The 25,932-nt window shown below is 37.4% G+C and overlaps 1 long non-coding RNA gene across 2 annotated transcripts in view; it reads left to right on the top strand.

Annotated features, from left to right (window-relative positions):
- The window catches only part of LOC110598836 (uncharacterized), a 171,824-nt gene that overhangs the window by 20,066 nt on the left and 125,826 nt on the right, over window positions 1-25,932 (top strand). Inside the window, exon 3 of one of the 2 annotated variants that reach the window (XR_013423999.1) lies at window positions 17,482-17,589. The exons of the other annotated variant lie outside the window; for it this stretch is intronic. This is a non-coding gene — a long non-coding RNA (uncharacterized LOC110598836). Of the gene's footprint in view, window positions 1-17,481; window positions 17,590-25,932 lie in introns of those variants that run through there. 2 annotated transcript variants of the gene reach the window in all.

The following is a 25,932-nucleotide window of genomic DNA, read 5'->3' on the forward strand; positions in this document are numbered from 1 at the left end:
AATATACCACACCTCATAGATGTTGTTGAGGATTGTGAACAGGAAAATGATATGATGAGGATTGCATTCAGAACTCAGGGACCCTTGACCTCTGAGCCACATCCCCAACCCTGTTTTGTATTTTATTTAGAGACAGGGTCTCAGTGAGTTGCTTAGCGCCTCAATTTTGTTGAGGCTGGCTTTGAACTTGTAAAACTTAGCCTCAGCCTCCAAAGCTGCTGGGATTATAGGTGTACACCACCACACCTGTCCAGAATATTTTTGTAGTAGTCTGTGATCTCTGTTTTAGAGTTAGAAGAAACAAAATACACACTATATGTATTTGAAGGTGTGAATTATATTATGCAAGATTATCAGGAATGATTTCATGTTTCATTTCCCTTAAATATGCAAAATTAGTATTCTCCTGGGTATGGTTTTATATTGTTTTCAAGTTACTTTTTTTTTTGAGAGGAACACATCTCCAGTTTCACATGGTAAATCAATGGGAAATGGAAAATGGAAGCCAGAAAAAGAAATTCCATTCACAATACCTTAAAAAAACAAGAACAAAAACAAAAACAAAGAATAAACCTAAGAAGGAGGTAAAAGACCTCTACGATGAAAACTATGAAACGCTAGAGAAATAAATAAGATACTAGAAGCTGGAAAGACCTCCCATATTCACAGATAGGAAGAAATGATGCCATTGAACTAGCAATATTACTGAAAGATATCTAAAGATTCAGTACAGTCCCCATGAAAATTTCAGTGATGTTCTTCACAGAACTAGACAAAAACACTCCTAAAATTCATATGGAAGAACAAAAGACCCACAATAGCCAAAACAGTCCTGAGGAAAAAAAAGGATAATGCTGGAGGCATCATGATACCTAATTTCAAAATGTACTCCAGAGCCATAGTAACAAAAACAGCATGGTTCTGGTATAAAGACAGGCATGTAGATCAAGGGATAAAATAGAAGACAGAGACAAACCCACACAGCTACAGTCATGTGAATCTTAACAAAGGTGCCAAAATGTACATTGGAGAAAAGACAGCCTCTTAAACAAATGGTGCTCAGAAAACTGGATATCTGTGTGCAGACGAGTGAAATTAGATCCCTGCCTTACATCCTGTACAAAAGTCAACTCAGTGGATCAAAGACCTAGGTATAGAACCAGAAAATTTTGAACTACTGGAAGAATACATAGGGAAAACACTCCAGCATGTAGGCACAGACAATGATTTCCTAATGAGGATGCCTGTAATTTAGGAAATAAAACTAAAAAGTGGTAGATGGGATGACATCTAGTTATAAAGCTTCAGCACAGCAAAGCAAACAAAAGTATGAAGGTAGAGTGTGGGAGAAAATTTTCGCCAGCTATTCTGAAAGAGAATTAATATTTAGAATATGAAAAGAACTAAAATATTAACAAAGAAACAACCCATTCATGGGAAAATGAACTAAACAGACTCACTTCTCAAAAGAAGTACAAATGACCAACAGTTAATATGAAAAATGCTTAACATATTTGGCCAGTGGGAAAGTGCAGATCACAACTATATTGAGATTGCCTGTCATTTTAGTCAGAATGACTATTATCAAGAATACAAACAATAATATAGACTGGTAAAGATGTGGGGAAAAGGAACTCTTACACATTGTTGGTGGGTCTATAAATGAGTACAGCCACTATGAAAATCAGTATGGAGGTTCCTGAAAGAACTAAATATTGAACTACCATACAGTTCAGCGATACCACTGCTTGGTATTTATCCAAAGGAATTAAAGACAGCATACTTTAAAGATGAATATTGCAAAACAATTCACAATAGCCAAGTTATGGAATCAGGATTGGTGTCCATCAACTGATGAGTGGATTAACAAAAACATCACATATATACACCACTTCTTTATTGCTGAGCTTTTTTTCCTGCCATAAAGAAGAATTAAACGTGTCACTTGCAGGAAAATGGATAAAACTGGCGAGTATCATGTTAAGCAAAATAAACCAGACTCAGAAAGTCAAGGGCCATATCTTTTCTCTCATATGTGAAAGCTAAAGAGAAAAAAGGAGAAAAAAGGGATGTTAGGAAAGTAGAAGGGATAATTGGAGTAGAGGAAGGGGAAAAGTGGGAGGGAGGGGATATGGAAGAATGAAACTGACAAAGTTATGTGCATGTGAATATATCACTCTGTGTAATTAATATGCACCAGTTTTTTTTTTAAATTGAGATCTACAAGTTGAAATGTATTTTGAGACAGCTTGTCTGGAACTGGTAATGGGACTCTACCTGCATTGTCCCCTTTTCTGCCTCGCCTCTCCATTGGAGACTCTGCCAGGTCTATACCATCAGATAGCACTGACCATGTTTGCCAGAAATAGCAGAGAAGGATACATTGTTCTTAACATTTTTCTGTCATATCCTTAATCAAATCGGTTTTGACAGATGACTGAGTTGCACACAGTGTTGACCTTGGAAACCTGCAGCAAGTGGGGTTTGAGGACTCTTTTGGGGCTTCATTCCTGCTTAGAACTTTGCAAACGCAAGTCCATTCCACATCAGAAGTCATCTGCTAAGTTAAGGCCATGTATCCCACATCTGTATTGCTTCTGTTATGTTGAGGCAATGTCTCCTGTTCTTAAGCCTTGCGGGAGTCTCACATGCTTCTTTCCCCACCACACTGAAGCACTTAATCCCTCCGGAATCTCTCCACTGTGCCCTTCACCTCCAGTTCATGATTGCTGTCACCACCATTCCTGTTATCTGCGTCACCACCACTACCACCAGCCTCACCACCACTAGGATCAGCACTGCTACCCAAAGTACTCCTTGCCAGGATACTGTGCTGAGTTCTTCACCTACCTGCTCTGCGCCCCCCAAATCCTAACCAAAACCTTCTGAGGTAGAAATGAAGTCAATTGGAACCTCAATTCCCAGCACAGATCTTGTCATGTATAAGACCTCAATAAATGTGTTGATTGAATGAATTCTCATTGCTCAGAGGAGGAAATCAAGGCTAAGTAATTTTCTGAAATTAAATAGCTAGTCATTTTCTGTAGTTTGAATGTTTCCTTTTAAACTCATGTGGAAATTGAATTGCCATTGCAACAGTGCTGTGAGGAAGGGCTTTTGAGAGGTGATTAGATCAAGAGGGCAGAATGGATTAATGTCATTATCATGAGAGTTAGTTAGTTATACATAAAAGTTGATTTGTTAGGAAATCTGACTAAACTGACTTTTCTATCTGAATCATGAATGGTTGCTTGCCCTTCTACCATGTTATTACACTGGATGATGGCTTCTGGTACATACCAGTGCCATACTCTTGGGCTTTCCAGCCTCCAGAACTGTGAGCCAAATAAACTTCCATTGTTTATAAATTACCTAGTCTGTGGTATTTTATTATAGCAGCAGATAACTGACTGAGAATATCATTGGTGAATCCAGAATTCAAAATGACATGTGGACTGTTACCCTTCAGATACTACCTGCATCCTCCAGACTATATACCTATGCTTTTACCTTTCCATCTACTTGAAGCATACTTCCTTCTCTTTCTGTCTTTTTAAATACATCCTTTTCCAACCCATTCTTCAGGTAATAGCTTAGATTTGACCTCTTCCCTAGGGTCCTTAGCATGGAAATTTCCCATTTAGAATTAATTCCCCATCTGCCAAGTTGCTTCAATGGCAGTTTGTTTGCATTTGTTAGACTACTACAAGTTGTCTGTACTTTACTTCCCTGTATATATTTGCATCCCTTGCTGGTATTATCAGCTGTACAGGTTGTGACTGTGTTTGAGTTCTTTTAAAGTCTCCCTTATCATTTAGCTCAGTGATTTGCCTACTAGGTGTTAAAGAAACACTTGTGAAATCAAATGATATTATCACAAGACAATAAGAGAAAAATCTGAGACTGGGTTTGGACCACGAGAAAGGGGTGAGATAGCTGGGGTGAGACCCTGACACCTGGAAGGATAGAAAGACAGCAGCACTGGCCAGCTGGCCAGACAGGACACAAAGACAAACTTTGCGTGGTTCACAATAGGAGAAAGGCTGGTCCTGGGTACACATAACATCTTTTATAAATAAAACAGTTTTATTCATGGTGAATCAGAGACAGGGAGAAACAACAGGTGCCGAAGATGAATAGACTGTTGTTATCCATTTATTGATTGGAAACCAATTCTAGATTTTGCTTCTTCCTGTCCTATCAAGTGGCCTCTGCCTGAGTGTAATTTTTACTTTTTAGTGCTGTCTGCACCTGTGGCCTTTGGACCTACCGTTTATGACAGATGGGCCAGGCTGTATTTGTACCGTTTAGTGGATACTTTCCTTCTGCAATGCTCCATGCCACTGCCGCTGTGGCACAGGCCCAGTGGGCATGTGTGCTGGGGAAGGTCTGCATCCATTGTTCAGCTGCTGTCCTCAGAGTCTAACTCTCCCCTTTTGGGTCCCCATATTGCCCATTGTTTCTCTTTCTTGCCAGGTTACTGTCCCTTAATGTATAGTGCTCCACGGCAAGCAAATCAGTGGGGATCGGGGCATCACCTCAAATGCTGAGATCAGACACATTTCTATGACTTTTTCAATCTAATATGCTATTAAAAGACAGCCTTCCTGACTATGTTTTATTCTTTTAAAGGTTTAAATCTACCTTGTACCTGGATATATGGAAAGGGAGCCTTGTGTTTTGTCTTGAGAGATGGAGTGATATGCCTATAAATAGTGCACTTTGGACTTTCTTAGGGGAGATTTACCTGTTGGTTTCCTTGCTTTTTCTCCTAACAGATTGATAACTCACATTTCAGGCCAGCACAGAGTAAATGTTTGCTTAATAGACATGAAGATAATAAAGGGAGGGACACTTTGAAGCTGTTTCAGCCCAGATAAATAGACTCAATGTCAGAGTCCAAAGAATCCCCCTCTTCTCTTTATCCAGACTTCTCACAGCATCAACTTGCAAGGCCATTGATTCTCTCTTTGTAGCATCATACTCTTGTGATCCTCTCTAGCCCCACTCAAAAGAGAATAGTCTACTTGAATAAGAAGGGAAGAGATAAAACATGTCTGTTCCTATATTAAATGTTTAATTCAGTATATTTTGTTGAAGTCAATATATAGAAAAATGCATAATGGCTAGTGCTATCCCTGTCTTACTTTTAAATGTTTCCTGTGCCTAATACCTTGTCAGTGGTTTCCCAGTATTGCCTCTTGTATTGTCCCACAGCCCTGGAGCTGTCTGAGGAATAGTTATACCTAATGGATGAAGTTAGGACCACTTAAGCAGGGTGCAAACATGTGCACACAAACAGGACAGATGACAGTGGAACCCCCCCACCCTCGCCATGAGTATGGTTTCCAGTGGCCACAATGGAAGGCCCATGCAGAGCCAGCTTTGGCGTCTCCTCCGGATGGCCTTCTCATGCTATGTGTGCATGTGCTATGTCAGCAGAGCAGGGTAAGGTTGGGCTGTCTGGGACCCAGTGGGTTTCCATGGCTGCTCTGCCACTTTAGGGATCCATGACTTAAGGCAACTTCTTTTTCTCGCCATGCCTTAGATGGAAGGAGTCGGTATACATAAAGCACTTAGCAAGTGTTCAGTCTTTAGGGTGGATACTGATGTTGATGGTACTCATGGTAATGTGCATGGAGGCCAGCAAGGGTGAGATTCCCATATCCTGGAGTCATTTCTTAGTTTCGACACATTCCACTGTCCACAAGACTTATCAAGGCTGTCTCTGGAATGTATCCTTCCCTGCCCAAGGAAAAAGCAATTGTTCAACAAATCTAGTTTGCTAACTTCTCATAGGGCTCCATCTCCCATCCCTTTCCATGGGTTCTCCAGTATGTCACCAGAGTATTCCTAACAGAAGTGTGTCATCTGCTGCTCCCTTGTTTAGAGACCTCAGTGCTTCTCATTAATGTCCACACTTCTGACAGATGCCTTTGGGATCTGCACCACCAGGTCCTGGCTGCTGTGAGTTTTGACTCCTGCCTCCTCTTTATTCCTCTTTACTGTCAGGCTTACTAGTCTTCATCCAGGTTCACCAACTGGATCCTTCTCTGGGGCCCTGCTTGGTGCCCTGCCTCTGCCTTCCCTCTCATACCAGTTTTTCTCATTCTTTTTTCTTCTTTAGGTTTTTATTTTGATAAAGAACTTCCCTAATGTGTGTGTTTTTTTCCTGTTCTTTAGCATTCTTACTATGTGATACTCATGACCGTGGTCAGTTATGCCCTAATGCACTATGTAAAGTCATCCAGTAAACACTGAGAGGCTTATAGGGAGAATGGGGTCAAGGAACAAAACTCAAACCTTTATCAGTAACATGTTAAAATAAAAGAGAGAAGCCTAGTAAAATGCTAGCACACTTTTATATGTGGCAAATGAGTAAGACCTGTGAGTGCTACTATAAATGTGGAAATTTACCTTGACAAAAATCTGAACTTTGCTTTTGGGAGTGGGATTTGAGGTCTTTATTATTGTACCAAGATGGAAGGAGATCATTTGAAATCAGAAGAAAAGAAGTGACATTAGCCCTGGTGAGTGTAGCTTCTCACTCTCAGGAGAAGCTACTTACCTATTCCTAGCTTTGCTGGGTCAAGTAAGAAAAGGCAAACACTACGATCTGGTAAGTGTTTGCCTTTTCTTACTTGACCCAGCAAAGCTAGGAATACTCTTCTGTGAACCTAGCATTTCTTACAGATTATACTGCACATAAGCAAAACAAATTTGCCTTATGCTCTGTATGCTTATATTTTCCCTAGTGAATCAATTACTGTTGGACCAAACTTGTTACTTCAAAAAAAGAATCATGGCAAAATGGGCTGTATCTATAAAAATTTATGGGAATCATTTCATCTCTCTCCCACACAAAAATAAACCTTACTGGGGCTGGGGATGTGGCTCAAGCGGTAGTGTGCTCACCTGGCATGCGTGTGGCCCGTGTTTGATCCTCAGCACCACATACGAACAAAGATGTTGTGTCCGCCGAAAACTGAAAAATAAATATTAAAAAAATATATACCTTACTTGAAGGCATGCATTGTGCTCATTTCTTCATTGTTATGTATTTTCTAGAATGATGCCCATCACAGGAGAGAGGTCAGAGATTACATGTCAAGTGAATAGACAAATGGGTGCTCTATCAGTGTAGACTAAGCTAATTGAAAAAGTAAGTTATTTTAGTCACTGATCATGTCATTTTTACTTAAAACTTTAGAATACACCTGTGTTCACAACTGTTTTTTTTTATTTTAAAGACTGTAAAATACCTTAGGCTGTCAGTGTCTATCTAGATGTTTCTGTCAGGCACGTCAGTGTAGTCATCTCTGCTTGAACCATGAAACTGCTCCGAGTGTATACTTTTTATGTCTTATGTGACATTAGCCCTGAGAAAACTCAGCATTTGTATATTCTTTTAAAAGTGCTAGAATAATGAGGAAAAGGAAAATGAAATTTTCACTTTTTGAAGAAGTAGTCTTCTCTATAAAATACACATGGCCTGTAAACACAGCAGTCTTTTAGGGAAGGAAATCCCAAGCAAGGCAGAGAAAGGCAATTTAGAGAAGTGTGACATAACATTGCTATGTGTATTAAGGATAGTAACTTTGAGTTGGGTTTGACCCAAACCAAGGGGATCATTCAGCACAACAAAGTTGTTGGTTGTACAGACAAGCTGCTATTGATAAGATTCATTTACAACTCTATCAAAAATGTTTCCTGAACTCTTGAAAACTGAGAAGAAAAGTGGAAAGATGCTGAAAATAACCTGGCTGAGAGGTCTAAATAGAAATTTCTATTATATTTTCCATCAGTTGAATTTTCAAAATTTCTGGGCTTATAGATAGAAGGTAAAAATACAAAAATGGAAGAAGGGAAGGAAGGATGGAGAGAAGGAGACAGGAAAGTGAAAGAAGAAAAGAATTTATCTGTAAACTTAAGTTCTCTTGTAATGACAGACTTTCATTTTTTTCTTTGATTAAAAAATTAGATATAGCTTCCAAGTGTTACTATTTAGAAAGCTTTATTTTAATTATAGTAGTTGGATGATTGTGCATGTGTGTGTGTGAATTTGAGAAGCAGAAAACTACAGGATAGTAAGAGAATATCATCATCTTGGGATGTTGTGAGAGAATATCATCATCTTGGGATGTTGTGATTGCTTTTTGGTCTTTAAATGGGTCGATTATAGCAAGTTGATTACTTTGGCTCATTTGACATGGTTCTAAAATCAACTATATGTAATGATTTAACAGCCCTGGAATTTCAGGATTATAAGGATACTTTGTGTGTGTGTGTGAGTGTTGCATGAAATGGAGAAAGAAGGAACAAGGATTGGGGTGGATTGGTAGGAGATAAAGTGGGGAAGAGAGTTTGGAGCTTTATCATGGAGCTCCCTGACTGCTTTGACCTGGAGATTTGCCTATAATTTGTCTGTTACAAATAGTAGAAATAATTGTAATAATGTCTAGCAGACACTTAAGTGATTCAACTGCTAAAATCAAGCCTTTACTTTGCTTTGATTTCCATGAAAGATTACCATGGTGGGACATTACTTGATGGGCAATATATGTAAGTCAAATTGTGCTTATATGTGCAGTTTGTGACATTACTATCCCATTTGATGTTTCTGAAATTCCCAACTCTGATTTATAGACTTGACATATCTTAAGGATGTATTGCATCAAACATATTTTAAGGATGGTATAGAAACTTATTTTTGTCATAAATAGTGTTGGAAAGTTAAAAATCATGGAGATGAGGACTGCCATCTATACACTTTCTCAGATCTTTTTGTTTGATATTTTTCAGTAGTCAGGGTTGACTTTTAAATGGGTTTTCTGTGTGTTCTTCCTGGAAAAAGAACAAGGAAAGCCATTCGGGATAATAGAATGTGCTCACTCTTCTTTAAATGACTAACAGAAGGGCACATTTAGAATTGCACCTGCCTGTTTGTCTTTCTAATATAGTAAAGTTAATTTGAAGTCTGAACCCTGGAATGGAAGTCTCCTTTTGAGTTTACTCTTTCCTTTGGGTTTCAAAACATAAAAGGTTAAGCGCCTGCTTCTGGTTCAGTGGTAGGGAAAGAGAACTCTTGCTTTTCTTTTTTCAAATATATATTTTATTAGTTATTGGTGGATCTTTATTTAGTTAGTTTTTTAGGTGGACACAATATCTTTATTTATTTTTATGTCGTGCTGAGAATTGAACCCAGTGCCTCATGGATGCTAGGCAAGTGCGCTACCACTTGAGCCACATCCTCAGCCCCAAGAACTCTTGCTTTTCAATGGAAGGGCTTAGGGAAAGTGTGTACTTAGTGCTACAGACAAGCATGGGATAAATTTATTCTGTGCCTCTTCCCCAGTGACGGTTTCTCAGTCACAGAGTGCCCATTTCTTGTGTCCCCCAGGAGCCACCTCTTCCAATGGAGCCCTCCTTTGTGTCTCAAAAGTCTGGCAATTTCTGAGTTTCACTTTCATCTGCCTCATATCTCTACCAGAAAAACTGCTAGTAATTTTCCTTGGAGGAAGTTCTTTCCTTCCTGCTTCTAACTGCTTAGTAGTGTCTGTGCTCATCGGATTGTTCTTGCTTTGTGTGACAGTCTCTCCTTCCGTTTCTCTTTCCTTTCATCTCTGTTCTTCCTCTTCTTAGTGTCTTTTGGACAAGATGTTTTTTTGTCTCAGTGATTCCCAGCAAACAAGCTGTTCGCTATTCAAAAAAGAAAAAAAAAAAAAGCCTTGAAACACAACAAAGTAAATCACTTGCCTTCAAGATTAAGCTAAAAATGTTTCCTTGAGCTTCATGCTTCATGTCGGAGCATCTGAACATCCCACCACTTAACGAGATAACAGAGTGGGTTTTTATTTTTGCTACTTGTTTTTTTTCTGCCAGTAAACCATATCTATACTAAACCAGGGCCACCTTTCAGTGAGAATGGAACAGGAGGCTGCCCTCTGCCATCCAAACATGCCTCTAGCCCTATTTATTTATGAGAAGCTTTGTACTGGATACAAACTGCTATAAATGTTATCCAGCTTTATGAGAGACATCACACGGTCCTGGTAATCTGATAGAAGGCTTTACATGGATAGACCATTCTGCCAGTTTTGGGTGCCAGAAGGTTTTGGGCTTTGAAAGAAAGAAACAACAAACAAACCCGAAATCAGAATCCCTAACTATGAATCGTGATGCCCTAGGAAATATTCTAAGTTTTTCTAGAAAGGTTTTTCTATAGAGATTCATATAGTAAATCGATAACTTTTAAAAAATAAATAAGTGCATTATCTAGCTCTCAAAGATTAACTAGTAAGTTATTATATTATTTTAAATTTCAAGAGTTTTTCTTTTTAACGAAAAAAGCAAAATTAATGAGCTCTTTTGGACACAACCAATTTTGCATTGTTTGTAATGTGTTTCAAATGTAGCATTTCCAGTTTGGAAGGCAGTTAGAGAAAGATTTAAGAAAATACTCACAGGTTGGCCTCAGATGGGAGAATGTAGTCCTGATTAGCAAGAACACATACTAATAACACTCAGTGCTCAATATTAATTGATTACATTCCAGGATCTGGTACAATCTGCCCAGTAGAGTATGATAATTATTAATGTAATGAGTTAACATGTTGTAGTTATGAGATGAATCCAAGAATCTTTGCTTTTGGGCACAAGACATTATGGCCAGTTTAGAGTATGAATAGTATGTACTAAAATAGGTTATATGAAAGGCCATTCTAATGGAAATCAAACAATTTTCAAATTATTTTTAAGTAGTTGTGAAGTATTTAATATGTTTTTGAATATGAATGGTAAAAATTAAGATCTCTCTTTTTGGGGGTATTCTGCCTAGTGTGGAAGGCAAAACTTTACAGAGAAAGCAGTGAGAAGCACAAGATGCTATGTAAATGAGCTCCATGTTCCATGGTGCTGACTATCCCCATTGTGGAAAGTCTGGGTCATCCAAGAAGACTTGCTTATGGAAGAGGTGGGATGATTTCCCTCGTTGGATAGGAGCTACATATAGCGTTCTAAAATTGTATGGTTAGGTACCTCTCCCTAGTCCATGAGTCACCTTGACAGCTTTCCTTTTTTACCTCACCGAATGCCTCTGCAATACTAAATAAAGGAGACTTGAGGAAATTTGGCTACAGATACAAGAAAAGTTTGGTATCAATAAACTTGGTGTCACTTCATTAAATCCCATCAATATTGTTCACTCTTGTAGCAGACCTCTTCTTGTAATGCTTGGTCTTTGTATAATTGGGAGAAAACACCTAAAAGAGTAGAGAGTGTTGAGAGCTATCTGGTAATGAGCATGCACGAGCACTGACACTCCACAATCATGGTCTCAGCCTGCAGTCACCCTCGTTATACTCATTTCAGCTCAGACAACCTGGTCCTCTTGTTCATCAGTCAACAGACATTGGTTGAATGCGTATCTCCTATTGAATTGTGTGTTAGTCAGCTTTTTGTCACTGAGACCAGAATACTTCACAAGGACAACTTGGAGAAGGAAAAGTTTATTTTGGGTGTAAAGTTTTAGAGTTTCAGTCCATCTGGCTGCATTGCTCTGGGCCCCAGCAGAGGTAGCACATCATGGCAGAAAGGTGTGGTGAATGATATCTACTGGGCTTATGGTGGCAAGAAGAGAGGGAGAGAGAAAGAGTGACTGAATGCAAAGAATCAGGGACAAATATAATCCATAAGGGATTCCCCAGTGATCTATACCCCATACCCCACCTGTTAAAGTGACGCCTAGTAGTGCAAACTATTTATTATCAAATGGATTAATCCACTGATTATGTTGCATCTCTCATAATCTAATAATTTCACCTCTGGCATACCTGCACTGCTTATCATATGACCATTTTAGGGGATACCTCATATCCAGATCATAACAAATTGTAAACTCTGTGAATTATGACGTTAGGGACTAGGGAAAAGTGGGGGTAAGAATCAGTACTTGAGGGGGAAAAAATGAATGTGGCATTGGCATGTTCAGACATGTCAGGTACTTTCAGAAGACTCTGGATTGTATTTCATATAGAAAATGTGTTTAATTTTGAGATTGGGATTCATCTCTGATATTTTGAACAAAGATAGAATAATACATAGGGAGAATTATAGATGGATGCATTGTTTCTCTGTGGATCAATGTAACATTAGATTTCAATGTTACATAGGCAACAGTCACCTGTTAGTATAAACTTTTATCCATTTTAGCCTTAGATATAGATTTTTCTTTTCACTCTAAAGAAAAATGGATGGATGGGCTCATTTGGTGTCAGCAATATTTAATCCAAAGTGAAATTTCTAAGGAGAATACAGAAAACAGGAGTTATAATCAACAACATGATGAGGAACACAAAATTATTGCTTGCATCAGTTTACAATTATTTCATTGTTCTGACTCATAACACATAGGACTATTTTCCTTGTCAGTACAACATTTGATACTTTAAGAAAACAAAGTAGGAATGTTCGGTGCATTGAATATGTAACATTTTCTTATAGAAAAATTACTGGAAGAACAGTATTTTGAGAATGCAAGTACTGTTTATATTATAGTCTAAAAGTACTCTGATTAAGTAGTTAACTAGGTATGTTATGACATTGACAGAAACCAGCCAGAAGCAGAGGTTCACCCTACATGGTATTTGAAAAATGTATACTCTTGAAGTATTGAAGGTGGAACGTGAGAGAAGCAGTATATGTAATGCTCACTTCTTGCTTTTCAGTAATGGGAAAGAGGAAGTTGCCTTCTTGAATATGGGAAAGGCTGCAGGTGGAACTTGTTTTGGGCAAAGAGGCCTACAGCTCAGTTAGACATGAGAATGTAGTATGTGTGTATTGTCTAGTGGAGATAAGAAATAGGTCGTCAATAGGAGTCTAGGCTACAGAGATAAATTTGGTAGTTATTGGCATATGGGCAGGGAGGAAAGGGAGCTAAGACTATTTATTCTGCTATTCCACACTTATGGGGTTGGATTTAGAAGGAACCATTAAAGAAGACTCAGTGTTGGAGGAAAATGAGGGTATATAGTCCTAAAACCTAAGTGAAGAGAGAGTTGTTAAAGAAAAGTCATATCTGTGTCAGATGCTGCTTAATGGTCCAGTAAGACAAAGCCTGAGAATGGGTCATTGGATGAAGCAGGTCAAGATCATTGGTGGCCTTGGCAAGAGTAGTTTCATATACTGCAAAAGTGTAATGGAAGTGATTTTGAGAGATAACTTAAGAGGAAATTTTTAGTTTTCCTTCAAAGAGGAGTGAAAAAAGTGGTGGTGGCTTGTGGGAAAAGAGCGGTCAATGCATATTGTGTTTTCATTATTTCATTATATGATTATTTCATTACTTTAAGATGAGAGAAATAACAATCTGTTTATATGCTATTGAGAATCATCCAACAAAGATTTTAAAATAGTGGTAGTGAGAAAGAAGTGATAATCCTAAATGACAGGAGATAGGATCCAGTTGACAAGAAGAAGAGTTGGCCTCAACTACAAGTCTGGAGAGTCTGTGCTGAATGGAAGGGAATGTTTGTGGATGCAGATGCTTATGGATGGTCATGTGAGTGAGGACCATATGAGATTCCTGCTGCTGTATAACAGTACCACCAACTAGCAGCTGAAAGCAATGAGAATTTATTCTCTCATAGTCCAGGAGACCCGAAGTCTGATATCATGGGGTCTTCAGGGTTGGTTCCTTCTGGAGGCTCTAGGAGAGAGTGTTCTGTGCCTCCTTCTCAGCCTCTGGTGGTTTCTGGCAGTTCTTGGTTTGCAGATACGTCATTCCACCTCTACTTTCTTTTTCAACTGGTATTCTTCTCTTTGTGTGTCCTCTCTTGCTCTATCTCATTTCTTCTTGTTAGGATATCAGTCATATTGGATTTCAGGGCCACCATAACATAGAATTTTAACTTACATCTTCAAACACCCTTTTCCAACAAAGACATACTCATAGGTCTGGGTAAATGTGAAATTTGAGGGGGATGTTCTTTAATCCAATACAGAGTCTCTTGAGGTTTTTTTTTTTTTTCATTTTCTTAGCTTGATTGAATTTTCTCAGTGAAATTGAAAGCAAGGTTGTGATCTGAGTGTGAGTAGGCAGGAGCCATCCAAAGACTGAGGAGTAAGATAAAAGCCAGGAACAGTTTCCTGGGAGTGTGAAGAGAGTATGCTTCAGGAGGATGTAGAGTCCTATGGCCTGAAGGCCCTTCTTGAGGCATGTGTTCCAGAATGTAGGGGTGCTGGTCAGCACATTGCATGTGTTTCTCCAGCTTGCTCTGTGGATGCAGGGATTGAGTAGACACAGATTTGTATTTAACTGGGGTGGTTTTACAAACAAAAACAAAAACAAAACAAAACATCAAAATTAGGGAAAGATAACAGAGTTGCAGGCATATCTAAGATATATATTAAAATAACTTCCCCGAGAACTTAGGCAAAGAAGAGGAGAGTGAAGACATCGAGATCATGAAGCTCACTGGAAAAGGCAAGACATCCAGTAGCATCAGTCCAGGTTGGGATGTGGGTGTTGGAAAGGTGAGAGCAGGCAGTGTTTAGAGAGGGTGATTCAAGAAACCAGCTTGTGTGGAGTCAGCTGGCTTTGACTTCAGCAAGGAGCATCTTAGATAGGGTAAATTAAAAATTCATTAAAGGAAAGGACTCTAGAAATTGAGAGATCAGGGTGAGAAAGATTATTTGAGCATGTGTTGGAATTACTAGAAATTAAGACAGGAAGCTGACATTGACAGTAAACCAGGATCTGAAGTCTTCCAGAAATCAGAGGGAATGAATTGGAAATAATAGGTGACAGTAAAATTGAAGGTATTGTGTGATGTAATTTGATATCACAAGATCAGAAGTGTGGGCTTTAGGGAGACAGGAGAGCTCATGATCTGAAAGTGCAAAAGGGAAAACCAAGCAAATCCCTCCTTCCCCACAGGTGTGCAATTCCTATCCCTCCTTCCCCACAAACACAGTCTTCTATAACTATTCATTACGGAGAAGAAGCCAAAGGGGAGTGACTTTGAAGGTGGGCAAAGAGCCAAGAACTCTGTGCTGCTTCCTTCCACCCCTCTCCCTAAGGCTTCTCTGCAGAGATCCCTGGTCTAAAACAAACATGGCATTCTACTGAAGAGAGTTTAAAGGAAATGGGTCTACAAAATGTTACATGGTGTTCTTTTTTACTATTTTAATTTTTTATTGAAAAAATTTAAATATACACTGTACAATAAACACTCATGTTCCCATAAGCTAACATTTTGCTGTATTTATTTCATCCATTTTCTTTCTTTTGGTTGAATACTGGAGGAGTTTAAAGTATATTGTATCATTTTACTCAATGTACTTCATATACATCACAAGAAGAGAACATTTTCTTAGAATCACAACACCATAATCATTCCTACAATCAATAATAATTCCTTAGAAGCATGTACTATCTTGATCTCTTTTCAGACATACCTTATATGCATGACATGACCCAGCTTTGACAACAACATTGACCTATATCACTTCAATGAATATTCAGCAATGAGTTGATGAACAATAAGAACCAAATGTATTGGTTTGCATAAACTGGTATTTTTTTCTTTTTCTCAAAAATTTTTTATTGGTGGATTATAATTATACATAATATGGGATTCGCTATGCCATAATCATACATGCACCTAACATAATTTGATTACTCTCATTTCCCCAGTATCTTCCTTTTCCTTTCCCTTGTTCTTCAGCCTGATCTGCTTGCTCTACTTTACTGATGTCCCTTCTATTATTATTATCATCATCATCATTATTATTATTTTCAATTATAGTTAAATGTTCAAGTGGGATTCAGTATGAATATTTATATGTGGACATAGATATTTTAGCTGATGTTTATTGGATACTTTCTGTATGCCTAGAGTTGCTCTTAGAATTTTTGTAAGGATTAATTTATTAAGTTCTCTCAGGTTGAGGATGTTTCTCAGTGGTAGAGCACTTGCCTAGCATGTGCAAGGTCCTGGGTTTGATTCCAGCACTGCAAAAATAAAAAATTTCTCAACAATATTATGAAATGATTCCATGATCACCCTCATTTTTACAAGGAAGCTAAGAATTCAGAGATATGTGTCTTATAAGCAATAGAGCTGAGAAACAACAATTTAGCTCAGGGGCTGGAAACAGGTTCAAGTTGTGTCTGAACAATGAGATACAGTAGAACCTATTGTACAGGACCACTTTGAGGATTCAGTGAGTTAATTTGTATATAAAATAGCAGGCACAAAAGTCCTGACTCTTGTTGTGTTGGGATTTCAATCCACTTTCGCCTGACTCCAGAGCCCAAGAACAACACTTGTTTAAGATCCACTATACAAGAATTTTATTAGTTAAGACATGGAAACATATTCCTCTTTTTGCACGTGACAGAATCAATTTGCTTAGCCCATTACAAAGAAAAAATTAATTGGTCAGGAACATATTTATATAAAGAGGGTTTGTGATCACCAATAACTTCTTGGTAACCCCAAAGAGAAGGGGCATGTGATAATAATAGCTTCTAAGAGTAGAGGAGCTGATAAAGAGATGTTTGTCCCTGCAGAATCAGAGATTGGCAACGAGTCTATCACCTTCAGACATGGACTGTCTTAAGGTGGCCTGTTCTATGCTAGGAACAGAATTATTTCAAAAATATTCTCAACTGTATAATTTGTATTTTTCTATCAATGTATTAACTAAGGAGGCTCCGGAAAAGCTTAAACATGCATGCCTGTGTGGCTCCTTCATATTACTGGAAGTCTGGCCACTAGGAAATTCATGGACTTTGTCCAGTGATTGTATTATAGTTCTTCCTGCATATATATACACATACATACGTGTGTGTGTATGACACATTCAAACCATATAGATTCACATACACACATATATATTCACAACATCATTATCATATAATTATATATATATGTATATATAATTATAGCTTCAGGAGCTAGGGCCTTTAAGAGGTGATTAGGCTATTCTCCCTCATCAATGAGATGAGATGCCCTTCTTGAGGGCTTGATGGAGAGAATTTGTTCCCTCTTGCCCTTCCACTTTCTGTCATGTGAGAACACAACCTTCCTCTTTTCCAGAGAATACAGCTGTAAGAAGTATCTGGGAACCAGAGAGTAGACCTGCCAATATCTTAATCTTGAATTACTTGGTCTCCAGAAACATGAGCAGTTAAGTTTCTGTTTTTTATAAATTTCTCAGTCTCTGGTGTTCTGTTATAGCAGAACAAATGGACTAAGGCATAATGGCAGTTGTGTAGTAGTTTTTTCAAGCTGCTTTAGTTGAAAGAATGTGTGTGCACATTTACACACACACACACACACACACACACACACACACACACACACACACTCTCACCCCTGTGTCAAAAGCTGAGGGAATTTCTCATTTGGCCATTGCTTCCATCCTCTGATTTTCTATCTGAGCTTAATAACTTTGGCCCTTCTTTTTGTACTTTCATAGCCATCACTGGAAATCCTCTCATCTGTTGTCACTACTCTTCGTCTTGGCCCTAAAGAACAACACCACACTATGTCATCTCTTTCAACAATCCCAAATGCAAAATCAGAGGTATGCTGTTTTGGTTGGGAGTAATATACTACCTCTTAGTTAACCTGTGTGGCATGTGCACAAGTATCTGTTGCTGACTGAGTAGTGGGCAGTCACTGTGAGTGGTATCTAAAGTCTCTGTTGGTTTGATGAGGTGAGTCATCCTCTTTTGGCAAATGTCATCACATTATATTTCCAGGGGAATACAGAGAAACCCTCCAGAACATTTTCAGGCAATTGTTTAAATAAATCATGGAGCATTTTTTCATGAGCATAATGATGCATTTTCCTCTGAGAAGAGATGGTGATTATTTTTTATTATGTCACCTTCAGTAGCTATACATTTAATGAAAAAGACCATTAATATCTAGTTCATATCATGTTGTATGCCTGGAATCAATACATTTATATTTTCTATCCTTGGCCAAGTTCCTTTCTTTCTTTCCCTTTTTATGACATTTTAAATGTTGAATTGAAGATGAACAGAATTCCATATTGTTAGCCATATGTATCAGTTATAGGTTTGGCATCTATAATGGAGATTTATAAAAACCAGTGGCTTAAACAAGATAGAAGTGTATTTCTCTCTCATTTAACTGTCTGGGCATAAATAGGCTGGATGTTTTCAGAATCTGGGCCCCTTGAATCTTTTTGCTCAATAATACCGAGGCTGTTGTCCTCATCAGATAGTCCCAGATGGCTTCCTACATTCCAATCAGGAGGAAGGGAAATTAATGGGAAGGAGATAGTAGTCCCATTTCCTGTAGAGTGTGACTCATAAATAGCAGACTCTGCTTCCATACTCCTCCATTTGGTCAGAACTTTGTGACAGGAGAGTAGCTAATTATAAGGGAGGTTGGGAAATGTGTCTATTCTGGGAGACTATGTGTTTGGTTAAAACTTAGGGATCTCAATACAACAGAAAAAGAAGCAGCATTAATTTGGGGAATGATTCATAATCTCTGTCATATCATGGAAATAGGATTTTCTTTCAGATTCTGGCAGTTATTGTTAAATAGTACACACCTTTTGCTATCTTTGGCAGAGATGACTTTTGGTCACTAGAATCTGTTTCTCCACATCTTAGTGAACAGCGGTTGCTAGGATGTGGTCACTTACTTTTCTTGCATCTACTAGTCCCTTTTGCCACTGGATGTAGTCAAGCAATGCAGTGGGATATGAGAAGAAAAATGTGCTCTGTCCAGGGTAAGGCTGAGTGATTGTGTGCAAAGTTTCCAGATTCTTGTTTATTTTGGGTCATACGAAGGCAGATGATGGAGCTCCAGGCTCTAAGGAATAACAATATGAAGAACCCTGGATCCCTGAGTCACCATGTGGCTTTAGGCTTTGTGAAGAAAAACTATTTCAATGTGATACATTTTGGAATCTTTCACTTAGTGTAACTTTGGTCTACCCTAACTAATAGATTAGCTCTTTTTTAGACCCCCATTTGCTATTGATTTTTGCAATCATTGTATTGTGGAACTAAATGATCCACAAAAAAACACCAGAACTTTGATTTCTAAGCAGCTGGTGAACATTTTTGGGTTGTAACATTTCTCCAAATTTTGTTGTTATTCACAAATTCTCCATTTGTTTGTGAATTTTGTTCTCTGTCAAAACATTTAAGACTATTTTCCATCTTTTAGAAATTGAACAGCAGTTTTTCTGACACTGGTTTTTCTGATGATAAATAGTTTTTTCCATTCTATTTTTGGTGTTGGGGATGCTTAATGAAAAAAAAACTACTAAGTATGCATTGAGACACAGGAATTCCATATAACAGTTACTAGAATATTTCTCACAATTGGAATTACAAATTACAGTTTATTCTTAGAAGACAAATATTATGCATCTAGAAAATCTGAGGTCTTATCACATAAAAAAATAGACAAGACCCTGTCCTAACATTAAGCTCCCAAGTGAAAATTATATTATAATTCAGCAGAAATACTAGCTGGAATTTCTTGTCAATAAGCTTTTCTAGGCTAATAATTTTTACAAAGTCAATTGTAATATTTCCAAGGTCAAGAAAACATTGTAGTCATTTGCTTCCTCCCACAGATCTGAGTCCTTAGCTGAAGTTTGGATCATAGACTGGGAAATGAAAAGTGATCAGTGGCTAAAGACTCAAGTGCTTTATTTTAATGGTTATTTCCCCTACCCCTGGAGACTGCCAGTTTAGTAAAATTTGTATAACTTGTTAATTAATTTCAACTATTAGTCACATTGAAACAATGTGGTCTTGGAGATGGAACCCAAAACACTAATTGGTACATGAGTTGTATGATCTTAGGCCAGTGCCTCCTCTTTTAGGGTACTCTACTTGGTTGGACTCTTTAATATTTTTGACAATTGCAATTTAATTTTAATCAGACAATTTTCCTAGAAAGAAAGTTACAACATATATTAATGACCTTTATATATTTATGTCCTTTGATCTCGTAGTGATTATCGTTTCTTAGTATCTGTCTCAAGGATATTTTAACCCTTTAATCAGTTAATTCAATCCACAATTATCAGGGCCCATTATTAAAATTGCCCATGAGTCCAGGCACTTTTCTAGGTCCTGAGGACCTAGAATTATACAAAGTCTCTGGACTCATGGGATTTACTTTTAAATGATAAAATGATATATAAATCAACAAATAAATATAAACAATAAAATAATTCAGGTGATATTAAATTTGGGGATGAAGACATGAGCAGGTTAAAGAAATAGCTCCTCATGCAGCAGTGTATGTGTGGGGGGGTACTTTATGTAGTTTACATAAAGGGTAGGGAAGACTTCTTTGAGGAAGTGACAGTAGTAGGTCTGTACATGAAGTGAGGAACCAAGTTTGTGAATTTCATCAGATGAACATTCTAGGCAGATGTGCTAGCAAATCCAAAGTCCCTAAGAGAAAATGAACCACACTAAATTGAGGGCTAGCAGGAAGCTCAGTTTTATTGGAACAGGAAATGTGGTTGAAAAGAGAAGAGGGGCCAGGTCTTGTTAGGCCTTTTGGTCTAGGGTGTGGCCTGTAGGTGTCTTTCTGAGTATAATGAGAAGCCACTGGAGAAAGAGGAGGAAATATGTTAAATATTAGCTATATATGTATATATATATATATATAGTTGATGGACCTTTATTTATTTATTTTTTAATTGCTTTTATTTTTAAATACATGATAGCGGACTGCATCACAATTCTTATTACACATATAGAACACAACTTTTCATATCTCTGTATATAAAGTATGTTCACACTGATTCATGCCTTCATACATGTCTTTGGATAATGATGTTCATCACATTGCTGACCCCGTGCCCCCTCTCTTCCCCTCTCACCCCTCTGCCCTATCTAGAGTTCATCTATTCCTCCCATGCTCCGTCTCTCCCTACCCCACTATGAGTCAGTCACCTTATACCAGAGAAAAGATTCGTCATTTTGGGGGGGGGGGATTGGCTAACTTCACTTAGCATTATCTTTCTCCAGCTGCATCCATTTACCTGCAGATGCCATGGTTTTATTCTCTTTTATTGATGAGTAATATTCCATTGTGAATATATGCCATATTTTTTTAATCCCTTCACCTACTGAAGGGCATTTAGGTTGGTTCCACAGTTTAGATTTAGATTGTGAATTATGCTGCTATAAACATTGATGTGGCTGTGTTCCTGAAGTATGCTGTTTTTAAGTCCTTGGAGAATAGATGGAGGAGAGGGATGGCAGGGTCAAATGGTGGTTCCATTCCCAGTTTTCCAAGGAATCTCCATACAGCTTTCCATACTGGCTGCACCAATTTGCAGTCCCACCAGCAATTTTTGTGTGTGCCTTTTCCGTCACATTTTCACCAACACTTATTATTGTTTGTCTTCATAATAGCTGCCGTTCCAACTGGAGTGAGATAGTATCTTAGTTTTGATTTGCATTTCTCTAATTGCTAGAGATGATGAATTTTTTTTTCATATATTTGTTTATTAATTGGATATCATTTTCTGAGAAGTATCTGTTCATGTCCTTGGCCCATTTTTTTTTTGTGTGTGTGTATGTGTGTGTTTAGGTTTTTGAGTTTTTATATACCCTAGAGATTAGTGCTCTATCCGATGTGTGAGGGGTAAAAATTTGCTCTCAAGATATAGGCTTTCTATTGATGCACCTTTATTTTATTTATTTATATGCCATGCTGAAAATCGAACCCAGTGCCTCACACATGCTAGGCAAGTGCTCTGCTACTGAGCCACAACCCAGCCCAACATTAATATTTTTAAAAGATTGCCTGTTGCTTTAGAGACTGGTGTCTGTGTGAGGGGCCATATGGAACAGGGAACACGTTGGGGAGTATTTCAGGGGCTCATCCAGAGAAGAGGAGGCCCAGACAGGTAGGAGGAGGTGTGATCAGGAGCTTGCAGGAACAGTGGAACAGGTGAGCTAAGGGCTAGCCTTCTGAGCACAGAACTGACTTGACTGAAGGCCTGGAGATGGGCCCCTAGGTTCAAGTTCCACCTGGACCACTTAGTAACAGAATGATCTAGATGGTTATATACTCTCTCTGAGTCTCACTTACCTCATGTGCACAGTGAGAACAGTGATGGTAACTCCTTCAAAGGCTACTGAGAGATAACTAGTGAATAATCCACAAGATACAATTGAAAGTGTGTTTGGCACATGAGTACTATTGGCCTTTGGTATCTGCAAACACACCAAGCTTGGATAGAAAATACTTGGCAAAAAAAAAAAAAAATTGTACCTGAACTGAGCATGTACAGATTTTTAAAAAATCATTATTTTCTAAAGAATATAAGTTATTTACATGCACTTACATTGTATTATGTATTATAAGTCAAACAGAAATGATTTAAAGTATATGGGATTTAAAGAACCTGTATAAGTTATATGCAAATAATTTTACATAAGTGACCTTGAGCATCTGTGGATTTTGATGTCCAAAGAAGTCCTAGAACCATTTTCCATCAGATACCAAGGGATGATGGTATCACATATTTTGAAACTATTATTTATTGATGATTTATAGTATAGTCATGAAAATAGATAACTGTAAGGGCTTTTCAAAAATTATTTTCTACCTTTGCATAGAATCCACTATAAGGAAGTTAATATTTATATAATATTACTATTTATATAATATTACTATGTTTAAAATAGTTTTTAGTCATATAATTTTTAGGAAGTATTTTTGTCAGGAATTTCTTTATTTCCTTTACTTCTGTTTAGAATACATTCCTATTAATTCCTTGTTTTTATTCTAAAGAGATATAAAACATATTTCCCATTTGGGGGTTGGTTTTCAGTGACAGAGTGGGAAGATTCAGTTGTAGGATTCTGGTTCTTGCAATAGTCCAAGTCCCTCACCTTTTGTTGAAATACATATTCTTCATTTGCAAAGTTTTAGGGCAATACTGATTTAGAAGAAGTTACTAAAGGCACATTATCCAAAGTATCTTGTAAATATTGGATTTTATTAGTTTGTATTTTCTTTTTGTCCCTCATATATTTGTGCCTATATATAGAAAAAGAATGCCTCAAAGAAACTTTCTCTGGGAGTCATATATACTTGAAGACATACAATGATGCAGTTCCCAGGAATGAGATGGTGATACCAACTCTTCACCCCTCTTCTGAGGGTCCCCCTCACCGCTATTGCAGCTGCCAAAATTTTTGGCATGAAAAGATGGTTAAACTCACTTAACAGCCATAACGTGTCTGGTAGGAAAATACATTTGGTGTCAGAAGATTTGGTCATAATGATAACAGAACATTTGAAATGTCTTAATTTCCTCCGCATAAATCAATCTGTTATTTCTTTCAAATAGTGTCTGAAGTGCATATGCACAATATTAGCACTTCCAGGTTTTCATGCTGCAATACCCATTTGAATGTAGCAGTCCTAGGCAAGAGGTTTCAAAGGTCCTGGAATGCAGCTGGAAAGATGCTGATCCCCAGGCTGGGCTGGAACTTACCTGGGAACCAGAGTCCCTTCCCTTGTGGAGCTGATTTTATGAAATCCCCTTTGAGTTCTTTTAATGTTTTCGTCTGTATGGGGCAATCTAGTAGAGAATGAAAAGAAAGAATAATTAACAATTAAATTACATAAGGACTGCAAGTAAGGAAGAGACTCATGCAATGATAAGGATCATTTTATAATCATCAATGAAACTTTGCTTCAGCTCTTGTTTTACAAACTAGTGAAAAAGTATATGTTGTCAGAAACAATGATAGATAATTTCATGTGGCTGAATAATCCCCAAGTGTCAGGGAAGTGTACCCAGAGCTGTAATAACATAATAAGTTTTTTACAAAAAAAAAAAAAAAACCCAACTCTTTGATGCCATGATCATTTTAGGTTGTGAAGATCTTAAAGAAAACACCAACTTTCCCCATGTTGTGGTTGAGCCATATGACTTTTGCCTGGGATTCTTGCATTTCCATTCTTTGCAGAGCCATCTTTTCAGAGACAGGCTCAAAGCACTTAGATTTAGTCCAGGCCTTATCTTTTTATTTTTTATTTTTTATAAATCTGATCATGGTTCTTATAAAAGTTTTGAAGTTAGGAAAGACACACACACACACACACACACACTCACATTCACACACATATACATAATGTCTGCCACAATAGAGTGAATAATGATAATCCTGGGAAAGAAACCACTTGTATTCTTCTAAATTATTGGGTTGTAACCAAAGTGAGGGCCAGTGGAGTTTCTTATTTGTGTTTCTCATCTTGCTGAGGCCTAGCACACAGAATGTGCTTAATACATATTGAATGCATCGATGAAAAGGCGCTAGTAGTTGTAATATTATAAGGCAATTCTGATATTACAAGAAAAGCATAATGCTTTGCCAATTTAACCATCCAGGAATATAATGGCCTGCTTAAATATACACAGCATGGAACTCTTTATGGTGTGTATAATCCAAACAGAGCCCACAATAGTAACCAGTCCTATACAGTTGTTTTGTTATTAACAGGCTGAGCACGAGATATATATATGTAAAAGAATAAAAGGAAACAAATCACTCATTAACTCAAAGATGGGATGATTTACCAAAAAAGATATAAAAATTTTAAATGTATGTTCAATATCATAGATTCAAAATATATGAACCAAAAAAAGTTGCAGAATGTATAGGTAATGTAGACAAACATTCAGCCATTGTGGAAAATTTTAATACACCTCTCTAATAATTAGTAGGATTTGTCCTTGAAGGAGAATATCAGAAGAGAAAGATACCTGCCTGATGTTGAGGTCCAAAGGATGTGGCTTTGGGGTACCAAAGACTTCAGATTGGGAATGGATAGAACTCTTGCTATGAGTATCATGCATTGCTGTAAGTGTTAACTAATTTAATTCTCACAATAGTCCTTTTGGTAGGTTGAAGTTTTACTAGGATTGCCTAATTTTTTCTTTTCTTTTCTTTTCTTTCTTTCTTCTTTTTTGGGAATTGGGGATTTAACTAGGGCCTTGAGCTTGCTAAAGCATGTGCTTTACCACTGAGTTATCCTCTCAGCAGGTTGTCTAATTTTTTAGATGAGGAAACCTAGGCAACAGAAGATAAACACACCTGATATCATGAATTGATGAAAACAGCATTTAAGCAGTTCACCGAGGAGCGTTTAAGCAGTAGCCCCTCACCTAACTATATTGTCTAGAACTACTGGGTGATAATTAGGTATTTCTTGGTTTGATCTGATTTCTTGCCAAAATTGTTGAATAAGCCTAATTTTATAGACATTTGAAACCATAATATCTTACATTATTTGTATTTATACAATATACCTTTCATATCAGTCTTCAACATTAATTTCTAAGTGTTTGAGAAATGATATTACATTATTTGCAGAAGTGACCATCAACTGATCTGAATTGACAGGGAATATATTCCAAGTTCATGGTCAATCAAATAGCATGCAATAAAAACTTATTTTATCGTCATCCTCTTTTGATAAATTAAAAGCTAGGCAGTATTTTAAAATTCTGAACAAAGATAATTGTTTCAAAGTGTAAACAGTACAGATTTGCCAATAATTAACTTAGGATTGAATCCTATCAAAAAACTATTTTCAGACATATTGGGTTTCATCCTGAAGAAAAAAAAATGAAGTGTGAAAGCAACAAATGCTTGGAATTGAAGGGATGAAAATAAAGATCTGATCCTTAATCAGATAAAATGATCACTAATAAACAAAATCTAGAAATAAAATCCCACCTCTCAGCATGATCCCAGATACCAATTTTTTCAAAATTACAGAATTTATTCTTTAAGATCTTAACTCTTTGTTCCACTATAATCCTCCTTAATATTTGTTAGCAGAGTTTAGCTGTAATGTAGAATGTTAGGATTTGAAATTAGGTGAA

The sequence above is a fragment of the Ictidomys tridecemlineatus genome, chromosome 7 (genome assembly GCF_052094955.1).
Source record: "Ictidomys tridecemlineatus isolate mIctTri1 chromosome 7, mIctTri1.hap1, whole genome shotgun sequence".
Taxonomy (NCBI): domain Eukaryota; kingdom Metazoa; phylum Chordata; class Mammalia; order Rodentia; family Sciuridae; genus Ictidomys; species Ictidomys tridecemlineatus.